General features: G+C 44.5%; 1 pseudogene; it reads right to left on the bottom strand.

Annotated features, from left to right (window-relative positions):
* Positions 1-3003: 3003 nt before the first annotated feature.
* Positions 3004-11182, bottom strand: LOC138811535 (3-beta-hydroxysteroid sulfotransferase-like; annotated as a pseudogene).
* Positions 11183-11676: the final 494 nt, after the last annotated feature.

Here is an 11676-nt window from a genome sequence, read left to right as displayed (position 1 = left end):
GGCTCTTCTGCTACTCCAAGTGCCAGGATCATGGATGTCTGACATTCCACTAAATCTTTTTGGGGGTCCAGCTTTTTGGAGTCACTAAGGAATCATCTGGAGGTGAGTAAGTTTCTGTTTTTTCTCTGTTCTTGTTTTCTGTTTTTCTGTGTTTCTGGCAAAGATCTATCCATTTGGATGTAAAGTGGGAGGGGGTCAGATGGGACCAGGCCCCAAGGAGGGGCTTTTCAGGCTGTGATGACAGTAGAGGATTTTGTGTTTTTCTGTTTCTGTCTTGGTCTTGTCTCATTCTGTTTTCTTAAGAATTGGTTCCAGTTTGTAATATGGGTCCTTGTTTTCTGTGTCAATGTCTTTGTTCTTTAGACATCTATTTGGGGGTAGAAGCCAAAGTTCCACTTGTATCTCCCTCCAGTGTATATTGGATAATTTTAAATTGGGATTTTCAGATGAGTATGGGGTAAACTCTCTAAATCTAAATTAAAAACAAATTTGTACAGTAGATTGGCTCACATTTGGGATTGGTTGGCTAAACCAAGTCTCCTTTGACCCCAAGTTAGTCCTGGTCATTTGGATTTGGGATGTAAAGTGCTCTAGTCTTAAAATGGGTAACAAAGTAAGGCATATGGTAGGTTAAGGGCTTAGATTCATGTAACCACCACCCTTCCACCAAGCTTACCCCTCCTCCAGCTATCTAGAAAGTATTCAAAGATCATTCATATGCTAATGTGCCTTGCTAGCAAAAGTTGTCTCTTCAGCAGGCACTGGAGACTGAAGTCCATCTAAGAAATATTGGAAGGTCCATTTGTATGTTAATGTGCTTTGCTATCAAAGTTGGTCTAAAGGTCTAGATCTTGGTTATCTCTAAGTGATTGTTTTTTTTAGCAAAAGTATTCATTTTTATGTTTAAGTTTTGAGAAATGCTGATCACATGAATCTATAGTGCTATGGGAAGAAGTATCTGTCACCACTGTTATTGCAAGACACTGATAGCTGATATTCATTTTAAAATCTAAGTGCACTTTAAGCATTTTGTGCCCACCTGCCTATGGAATTGGAGGTTGTGTGAGAGGATGGATTTGGGGTTGGGCTTATATGGGTCTTTACAAGGAAGTAGAAAATAATAATTAAAAAAAACAGGCTATAGTGTCTTAGGAGCCAAGGGAGTCCCCCCTTCTCCCTCCTTGACCAGACTGACAATGGAATGCTCCACCTGGGGTGAAGGAACTTCCAGCTAAGCCAAGGTCTGACTGACTTTCCTGTGGTCAAGTGAATGATCCTTCATACAGGATCCCTGGCCTGCCAGTTCCTTGTATTTACCGGAAGCTTTCCAGTTCCCAACTATGGACCAAGATGATGCTTTTATGTGAAATCATCCCTCAAAGTAACCTCGAAGTCATCCTTTTCATTTTAATATGCAATGGAGATTCCTCAAAAACTTTTGTGTATGTGTGTGTGTGTGTGTGTGTGTGTGTGTGTATGTGTGTTCACGCGCGCGTGCCAATCCAGAGGCTTGAACTTGGGCCTTGGCTGCTGTCCTTGAGCTTTTGTGCTCAAGACTGACACTCTACCACCTGGACCACAGGTCTTTAGTAATGAGCTACTAGTACAAGGTCCACATGGGAAAAACAGGAGGGAAAGGGGCTATGGCCTGGCCTTTCTCAAAAAGCCGCGACCTTATCGGCTCACCTAATTTGGGATAGGTCACCATGATGATGTCCTTGTCCTTCAGCATGAACTTCTCATGGGCTGCTTCTATGGTTTTGGGGTTGAAACCCACAAGTGAGAAAAAAATGCCCTCATACCACACATAGTCCTGTGCCATGGTGCAGGTCTTGTGTGCCTAGCCCTTGGTATCAGACCACTGCCACTGTGCAGATGGTGGCAGAGTCTTGGTTGTCATCCTGGTGGTGAAGGCAATCAGTAACTGTTTTCATTTTGCTGCAAAAAATAATTTGATAATTAACAACAACAACAACACAGTGTGATTGTCACCAGGGATTTTTATTCGGCAAATGTGAAATCATTCAAAAGGTGATCTGTCCTCATCTAGTTTTTACTTCACAGCAGGGAACCAGAACTACAAAAAAAATAGGCTTGAAGGTAGGTTTCATTAATTAAAAACATTACAGATACTTATTTTGAGAAGCAGTGTAGATATCACAAAAATTGCAGAGAGAGGTTGGACTTCTGGCTCAAGGGCCTATGTTTAATTCACTAATATCAACCAAAAATCATTGCAAAGAATCCTCATTAAATTTTTCTTCTGATTTCCTCTGCTTCTCCCAGGATCTCTCTCTACTCCAGGATGGCAGCCATGATCCCCCAGGTCATGGATCTCCATTGCTCCTCAGGCTCCTGGGGGCAGGGAGAGTTTTTCAGACATCCTTTCCTTGTCCTGACTGAAAGAGGTTTGAGCAACACCGAATATTTCCTGTAACATCACTGGGATGGTGTGTGTGTGTGTGTGTGTGTGTGTGTGTGTGTGTGTGTGTGTGTTTATGTGTGTTTCCGAGAGAGAGACAGAGACAGAGAGACACAGAGAGAGAGAGAGACAGAGAGAGAGAGAGACAGAGAGAGAGAGAGAGAGAGAGAGAGAGAGAGAGAGAGAGAGAGAGAGAGAGAATGTCCTGGGATTTGAACTCAGGAGCTAGGTACTGTACTTAAGCTTTTTTTGCTCAAAGACAGCAGTCTGCCACTTGAGCCACAGTTCTACTCCCAGACTTTTGCTAATTCATTGGAAATAAGGGGCCCACTGACTTTCCTCTCTTTATTGGCTTTGAACCTGGATCCTCAGATCTCAGCCTCCTAAGTAGCTACAATGTCAAAGCAGAAGCCACTGTCTCCTGGCTTTATAAGTTTTGATAATAACTGTGATGCTATAAATGAAAAGTTGTACCATAGTGATTTTTAATAGGCTAGGGATCAAATGTACCACCATCAGAATCAGGTGCCTCACAGAGGCACGAATGTTCGTGTCCACAGACACTGGGGTAAGTCTGTACCTTAGTCCCATGGGAACAGCGCTGGAGGAAATCCTGCCATCTTCTCCCACAATATTTTGTCGAAGTCTTCAGCCTGGGTTACAGTGAAGTGGTTCTTCCAGTCTCCCACAATGCCTGGAAGCCATGAAGAAATGCTGAGATCAGCTGGGGCAGGAATGGCCCAGCCCACCAGCTCCCCATCTGGGCCCAGCCATGCACCTGTTGTGACACTAGAACTCAGAAGGAAGAATCATCTAGAACTGTATGTGCATGTGTGTGTGCATGCGTATTTGTGTGTCTGTGTCTCTGTGTGCCAATAGTGGGTCTGAGCACTGTCTTTGAGTCTTTTTGCTCAATGCTGGTACTCTGCCACTTGAGTCACAGCTCCTCTTCTGGCTTTTTGCTGGTGAATTGGAGATAAAAGTCTCACAGACTTTTCCTGCCTGGGCTGGCTTTGAGCCTTGATCTCCAGATCTCAAAGTCCTAAGTGACAGGGATTTCAGGTATGAGCCACCAGAGACTGATAAGCCAAGTAGTTTACCAGGATCTCAGTGAATTCAAAGATGGATTTGGCGTTGCCCAGGCTTCAAACCTCTGAGGAAAATCCTGCCATAGAGGAGATCAAACTGAAGACAGAACACCAGGGTTCAGGGGTCTAGGAGGTACATGCAAACAGGCAATGAAGAAACAGGAAGGTAGAAAGAAGTAAGAATGGAACACGAGTAAGCAAGACACCAGACCTAAGAAACACAGGACTAGCAGAACCAGAGGATTTCATTGTGGTCCCTAAGCCTTTCATTTCACAGGGAAATCTCTCGATAGTAGAGGTATACATGATTCTAAAGCCTAAGCCAATAAAAAATACAACAAATGGATGAATATGACTGGAAAAAATCATAAAAGTTCTTAGTCACAAAAACAAGAACAAGAAAACAAATGCAATTTTCAGACTGGGAGAGAATCTTCAGCAAGTGTTCATTGGATGCAGGGTAATTATCCAGAATGGACACAGAGCTTAAAGGTATATGGACAAAGAAAAAAATCTTTCAATTATTAGATGGGCAATGGAATTGAAAAGCTATTCTGAGATGAAGAAATAAAAATGTCTAGTAGATAAATAAAGACAGCTGGGTTCTGGTGGCTCACACCTGTCATCCTGGTGATGCAAAAGGCTGAGATTGAGGATAGAGGCTCTGGGCAGAAAAGTCAGATAGATTGTTCTCTTCAGTGAACCACTAAAAATCCAGAAGTGGAGTTGTGGCTGTAGTGGTAGAGGGCCAGCTTTGAGCAAAAATTTCTAAAGAAAAAAACAACAAAAAAACCTCAGGGACAGTGCCTAGGCCCTGAGTTCAAGCCCTTGTTACACATTTTTAAAACCCAGCCAAGCACTGGTGGGCTGTCATCTGTCATCCTAGCTACTCAGGCTACTGAGAACTGAGGATGGTGGTTCAAAGCCAGCCCAGCCAGGAAAGTCCATGAGATTCTTATCTCCAGTGAACCACCAGAAAACCCGAAGTGGCGCTGTGGCTCAAAGTGGCACAGTGTGAGCCTTGAGTAAAAAAGCTCGGGGACAGCGCCCTGGCTCCGATCTCAGGCTCTACAACTGACAAAAAAGAAAAGTCATAAAGCCAAATTCAGAAAGCAGAGATCTATCAAGAATTCCCTTTCTGGTCTCTGACAGTTGTTTAAACCACAGCGGTTCCACACCTTTCCTGGTCATTATGATGCCAACAGGAAAGTTATTCTTGTTCGCCATGCTGTAATTGGACATCGTATTTTCTTTCATGGCGTGGAAGGAGCTGTTCTCCAGGAACAAGTCTAGCTCTTCGGGGTCCAGCTTCTTCCCCAGGAACTGACAGATCTTCTCCACAGTGCTCCTTGTGTCCTGCAAGAAGGAAAAACAGGACACCACACAGAGCGGCTCCCAGGAGGAGGGAGCTGTGGAGGGAGGAGAAGAAAGGACAGACAGCCAAGCACCATGACAGACTCCTATGACAGAGGCTGAGCTGGGAGCAGGGAGGGAGGAAGGGATGAGAGAGGGATAGGAAGGAGGACCAGAAGGATTTGATCCAAGCACCAAGCACTGGGATGTCATTTTATGCTTTGTGGCAGCACAACCAGAGCATAGAGGCTAGAAATGTCCCAGACCTAGAGCAAGGCATTTGGACAGTGATCAAGTAATAATTTGTCAGTTATCCACAGGAAGATCAATACACCAGGTACTACAGTGAACCACAACTGATTTCTGAACAACACAGATTTTGTTAATGGCTGTGTGTGTGTGTGTGTGTGTGTGTGTGTGTGTGTGTGTGTGTGTTGTGTGTGTCTGTTGTGTGGTTGAACTCAGGGTGTGGGTGCTGTCCTGAGCCTTTGTCTTCACTCTACCATTTGAGCCAAAGCTCCACTCTGGCTCTTTGGTGGTTCATTGGAAATAAGAGTTTCATGCACTTTCCTGACCATGCTGGCTTTGAACCGCAATCCTCAGATCTCAGTCTCCCAAGTTGCTAGCATTGTGAAATCTGACAGGTGGACTGGGCTCTATGAAGAGGAGATGTGAGGCAGGATGACGGGACAGCAGTGGGGTGGGGTGCATGGGAAATGGATCGTTACCTTCTTCAGCACCTCATAACTGAGCTCCAGCATGTTCCCCTTCTCCCTCATGGACATCCAGCCCTGGACATGTGCAAACCATGACCCATGCCGCAAGGCAGGGTCCGTAATGAGGGATACATAATCAATTCCTGGACGTCCAGATGTGGTCTATGATCTCCACATGTTTTCCCTTGTCCCCATAGCTTCCTGCTGGTATAATTGACAATAATCTTGTGCATGTTTTTTTTTTTTTGTTTGTTCGTGGGGCTTAATCTCTGGGCCTGGGCGCTGTCCCTCAGGTCTTCAGCTCAGGGCTAGTGCTCTACCACTTGAACCACAGCAACATTTCTGGCTTTTTCTATTTATGTGATACTGAGGAATCGAACCCAGGGCTTCATGCATGCGATGTAAGCACTCTACCACTGAACCACCTTCCCGGCCCCACTTGTGCATATTTACAGGTTAAAATATCCTATTTCAGCTAGGGGCCTAGCTACTCAGGAAGGTGAGATATGAGGATCTCAGTTCAAAGCTAGCCTGGGCAGCAAACTCTGTGAGACTCTTATATCCAAGTGTTAGAGTGGTCACCTTGAGTCTATGGACATACCAAACCAAACATGCTGGATCTCGTCTGATCTCAGAAGCTAAGCTGGGTGGGGCCTGGATGGGAGAGTGGTCAACCTTGAGCAAAAGAACATTAGAGATAGTGCCCAGGCCCAGTGTTTAAGTTCCTCTACAAACAATACACATACATAGATAAATACATACATACATACATACATACATATACATATATGTATAGATATAGATATAGATATTATATATATATCTATCTCATAGTTATCTGGGCGTCGGTGGCTCATGCCTGTCATCCAGGATACTCAAGAAACTGCCACCTGAGGCTCTTGGTTCTAAACCACTGCAGGAAGGAAAGTCTATGAGATCCTTACCTTCAATTAATCACAAAAAAATGGAAGTGGCAGTGTCGCACAAGTGGTAAAGCCAAAGCCTTGAGTGAAAAAGTAAGAGAAAGTGCCCAGGCCAAGGACTTAAACCCCAGGACCAGCACACACACACACACACACACACACACACACACACACACACACACACACACACACACACTCACAACACACACACGTTTAGATCCTCTCATTTCACAACCCACTCACCACTGCCTTGGATGAACCATAATACTGCTGCAGAGACTGTGGATTCTTCATGTACTTTGATCCACCCCAGAAATGATAGCCAGACACAAGAACATCCTTTGGATTTCTGATGATGTAGATCACCTTGAAGGGAGAAAGAAGAAAACCAAAAGATCTTGACCATCTTTCCACATACAAGGTCTTCACCTCTCCTCAACCAAGCTCTACATGACGTGACCAGTATGGAAAGATCAATGATCTGCTCTGTGTGTGTGTGTGTGTGTCTGTCTGTCTGTGTCTGTGTCTGTGTATAAGTGCACGCGCGTGCGCGTGACAGTCTGGAGGCTTGAACTCATGGCCTGGGTACCGTCCATGAGCTTTTTTGCTCACAGCTACTGCTGTATCACTTGATCCATAGCTCCAGTTCCAATGTGATGTTTGTTTGGTGGAGTCTCTCAGACTTTTCTCCCCAAGTTGCTTTTGAACTATGATCCTTAGAACTCAGCCTCCTGAGTAACTAGTGTGACAGGTGTAAGCCACTCTTGCCTGGCTTATTTCTTCATTTTTTATTTTAGTTTAGTTTTTGGTCAGTCATTGGGATTGAACTGCAGGCCTGGGCTTGTTTTGTTTCAGGCTGGGCTCTACCACAGTGCCTCTTCCAGTTTTCAGGTGACTTGGAGATAAGAGTCTCATAGGCTTTCATGCCCAGGCTGGCTTTGAACTCTGACCCTCAGATCTCACTTACCTTGGCCTTGGAAGTGAAGAAAGACTTGGGGGAAGAGTTGCATGGGGAGGTGGGAGGAGAGGAGGGGGGCCCCTCCTTCTTGTCCTTAATGATTTTGGATCCATGTTCAGTCTCCATCCATGGGGAACCATCCCAGAATGGCTCAGACCAGATCCACTCAGGATCCCCCTTGCTGTGAATGAGACACAGGATCTCAACCACCCAGTTGGTTCCTGGAGACAGAAGATAATGGGATTGACACCCATTTCTATCTCAATTGCATAAAAATCTTGATGGTAAAATATATATAACATAAACCTTACCAATATAAACTTTGTCTAGCATACAATCTTTGGTCACACATGACCAGAATATGTGTGTGTGTGTGTGTGTGTGTGTGTGTGTGTGTGTGTGTGTGTGTGTGCGCGCGCGCGCGTGCGTCTGTGATCCCAAGAGCTTGATCTCCAAGCCTGGGGCTATCCCTAAGTTTTTCTGCTCAAGGTTGGTGTTCTACCACTTGAGTCACAGCTCTATCTCCTGCTTTTTGGTTGTTGATTGCCAAGTCTATCTTCGAACTGCAATCCTCAGATCTCAGACTCCTGAGCATGAGTCACAGAGTCTGGCTCACCACAATACCTTAACATTTTATAAGCCTATGCCATCCACATGTGCATAGTTGGCCCTGTCTCCTGTCCAGGCCCCCATAGTTCTCCTGTCTCTTCTAGGTTGTGGCGGCTATGTTGTTTGCACATGGTACAAGTCAAACACCATCTGTCTTCTCATGACGGCCTGCCTTTGTGTGCTTCCAGTAGCATTGGTAATCAGCGTCACTCTCCATTTATTCCCAGAGCCTATTGGGGTTAAGCAGCGAGTCTCTGTGGATAGTTGGGATGGATCCACCCCATGGCTGTTCCTGAAATCCCTGCACTGCTCCTGGCTCCTGATTCTTAGAGCATTTCCCTTGCAGTGTGTGCTCTGTGCTGGCTCTGCCCAATCCATTGCTCCTCCCCTGGCCGCCTCCATTAGGGCCTGTTCTGCTACTGCCTTGAATTTGCTGGAAGTTTCCAGTTCCCAACTACTACCTAAAGAGAATATTTGTTTTCTTTTTGTGCCAGTCCTGGGGCATGGTCTGCACACTTTCCGAAAACAAATGTGCTTATTACTTGACTTCTGTAAAACACCTTAATAAGAACAAATAAAATTATATGAACAAAAAAGAGGTCCTGGAGATATGGCTCAAGTCATAGATTGCTAGCTGAATAGGCAAGCCAAGAGAGTAGAAGGCCCTGAGTTCAAATCCCAATACTACCTCCCACAGAAATAAACAGTTACTCCTTCAATGTTTTGCATGCACTAAATAAAAAAGCATTACACTTTATTTGAAAGGTGTCCATGAGGGCTAGATATAGAACTTTAAAAATATTGAGAAAACTAAAACACCAGAATAAAAAACTTTTCCAGGTATGTAGGAACAGAGAAAGCCAGCATGTCTTCATATGCCAGCTTCCAATGTAGCTACATGATTAAACAGAGCTTCAATGAAAACCACCTCGACCGAGTTGGCATGTGCACACGTGCTGATAGTCTGAAACATTTGTTCTAAAATGTATGTGGAGGGTAACATCGATCAAGATGCCTCCTGGAAAATGGGCAGCTTGACAGTGGAATCCTTTGGTACAGCTGCTGTACCACCTCCACTTTTCTGGAGGTTAATAGGAGATTGGAGTCCCACAGCCTTTCCTGCTTAGGCTGGTTTGAACTGTGATCTTCAGACCTTAACCATTTGCAGCTGTGAGCCACCTCGTCCAATTTGAAAGATCATTTTTAAAAAAACCTAAATAAATTAATCACATGGAAACCAAAATTTAAATTTAAAGAGGAAAAACTCACATGAAAATAAGTCATTTCTGCCCAACTAAGGATATAGTTACTAAACTAGAAAGACAGCCAACCGAGCTGGGAAGGTGGCTCAGTAGTAGAGTGCTTGCCTTACATGCATGAGGCCCTGGGGTCGATTCCTCAGCACCACATAACCAAAAAGAAAAAAAGCCAGAAGTGGCGCTGTGGCTCAAGTGGTAGAGTGCTAGCCTTGAGCTGAAGAGCTGAGGGATAGTGCCCAGGCCCAGAGTTCAGGCCCCACGACCGGACCCAAAAAAAAACAAAAACAATAACAAACAAAAGACAGCCAACCAACTTGGAAAAGATCTTTTCCAGGAATATATCAGGGAAAGTCCTAATAGCCAATAATATACAAGGAGCTCAAGGCAATTAAGGAGAGACTACTCAGAAGAAGAGGTAAGAAGAGTAAAGAAGCACATGCAGAAATGCTCAGCATCCCTGTCCTGAAAGAGCATACGAATAAAAGGATCCTGAGATGCCATCTCACACCAGTTAGATTGGCCAACATTTTGAATTCTAACAACTAATGTTGGCAGGGATATGGGGGAAAGAAACCCTGCAGCACCGCCGGTGGGAATGCAAACTAGTACAACCACTCTGGAGATCAGTCCAGAGATTCCTCAAAAACTAAACATAGATCTTCCTTATGACCCAGCCATACTACTCCCAGGCAGGTACCCTGAGCATCATAAGCCAGGATATGACAAGGACACCTGCACATCCATGGTCATCACCGCACTATTCACAATAGCCAAGAGAGGGAAACAGCCCAGATGCCCCACATAGATGTGTAGCTATGTGCAATGCAATTTTACCCAGCCATTAGAAAGAATAAAATTATGTAACTTGCAGGGAAATGGATGGGACCACAACAAATCATGTTGAATGAGGGAAGCCAAGATCAGAGAGACAAACGACACATGATCTCCTTGGTATGCAGAAGTTAGATCAAAAACACTCTGGAATATGTCACTTTGCACAGCATTCTAGATATTCCTGTACAGTGAGATCAAAAGAGCTGTAGGAGAGAATAACAAAGCCCCTCTTCATATGAATATAAAATGATATGCTTTCTGAAATGAATCCTAAAGATATGGGAACAAAGGGCTTTTTGTTACTGTGCTTTTTCTTTTTGTGATGGCTCTGTATTCTTTACCTTATGTATTCACCCGCACATCTATTGGATGGTAGGGAAAGGGTAGAGAGAACCAGAACACAAATGATGAAAAAGTTCAGTGGTGGAGTGCACTGGACACTATGAAAGTGAGCTGTGCAACTCTCGGGTGGACAGGGGAGGGAGGGAATGGGAGAGAACGAGGGAACAGAAGATGCTGTGTGAAAGGAAATGTACTTATTACCAGATGTAGGTAAGTGTAACCCGGCTGTATATCACCTCTCTAACAATAAAGTAAATTAGAAAAAAAATAAAGGGGAAAAACTGGATGTGATTCTTCTAGGAGATCAGCAGCTTTCCTCCTCTGTCACTCACCCCCCAGCCCCAGACAGTCACAGATACCTAATTCTGTCATAGGCCCAACTCTACTGCACTTCTCCAACACCTTCACTGACCCACCACGCACACAGGAATCCCTGTGAAGTGGGCTGGTGAGAGATCCTCTTTTCAGAAGGGAAAGAAACAAATGAGATACTATATCGTCCCCACATGGGAGGATGGGGGGAGTAGGGCACGCAGCTACGTCCATCTCTGCTCACCTGATTTGGGGTACGTCCTCATCCTTCAGCACCAGCTTCTCGTGGGCTGCTTTTATGACTTGAGGGTTGTAACCCACGGCAGGGAAAGGAATGCCCTGGTACCATAAGTAGTTGTGAGCCATGGAGGAGCCCTGCGTGCCTGGCTCTTGGTCACAGGCCAAAATGCACTGCCACCGGGGAGGAGGTGGCCGAGTCTGGGTTTTTCATTCTGGGTGGTGAAAGCCATCATTAACGTTTTTTCATTTCATTTTGAAACAAATTTAATGATAAAAAATGCAATGCAAATGTCATGGAGTATTTTTATTGGGCAACTGTGAACTCATTCCAGGGCAATCTGTGTTCATCAGATTGTCAGTTCTTGGCAGGGAACCTGAACTACAAGAGGAAATAGAAGGAAGCAGGCTTGAGAGCAAGGTTATTTTTTATTTGGAAATTTACAAATACCTAATTTTAGAGATAGGTGTAGATATCTCAAAAATGGTCAAGAGTGAGGTCTGGACTTCTGGCTTAAGGTCCTAGGATCATTCTACTCATATCACACAAAAGCTATTGGCAAGAGCACTCAAGGCATTTTTGTTTTTTCTTTTTATCAGAAATGGGGCTTGAATTCTGAGCC

This window comes from Dipodomys merriami, unplaced genomic scaffold, assembly GCF_024711535.1.
Source record: "Dipodomys merriami isolate MVZ:Mamm:240054 unplaced genomic scaffold, mDipMer1.0.p SCAF_106, whole genome shotgun sequence".
Taxonomy (NCBI): domain Eukaryota; kingdom Metazoa; phylum Chordata; class Mammalia; order Rodentia; family Heteromyidae; genus Dipodomys; species Dipodomys merriami.
This window is presented reverse-complemented; position numbering and strand designations above follow the sequence as displayed.